Below are 204 nucleotides of genomic sequence, written 5' to 3'. Positions count from 1 at the left end.
ACCACCCCCCCTTGCCCCGCCCCCGCCCCCTCCCCCCCCCCCCCCCCCCCAGCCGCTCCCCGCCGGTGCCCTGCTGCGATGCCCTGGTGCAATGAGCCCAGGCCAGCACCGACGCACGGGGATGGAGCAATGTGTCTGAGGCTGCAGGGCCGGACTCTGGTAATGGGTCCCCAGTGCCACTCCCCACTCTCGTGGCCCTAATGA

This window comes from Aptenodytes forsteri, unplaced genomic scaffold (genome assembly GCF_000699145.1).
Source record: "Aptenodytes forsteri isolate BGI_AS27 unplaced genomic scaffold, ASM69914v1 Scaffold142, whole genome shotgun sequence".
In the NCBI taxonomy this organism is placed as follows: domain Eukaryota; kingdom Metazoa; phylum Chordata; class Aves; order Sphenisciformes; family Spheniscidae; genus Aptenodytes; species Aptenodytes forsteri.
This window is presented reverse-complemented; position numbering follows the sequence as displayed.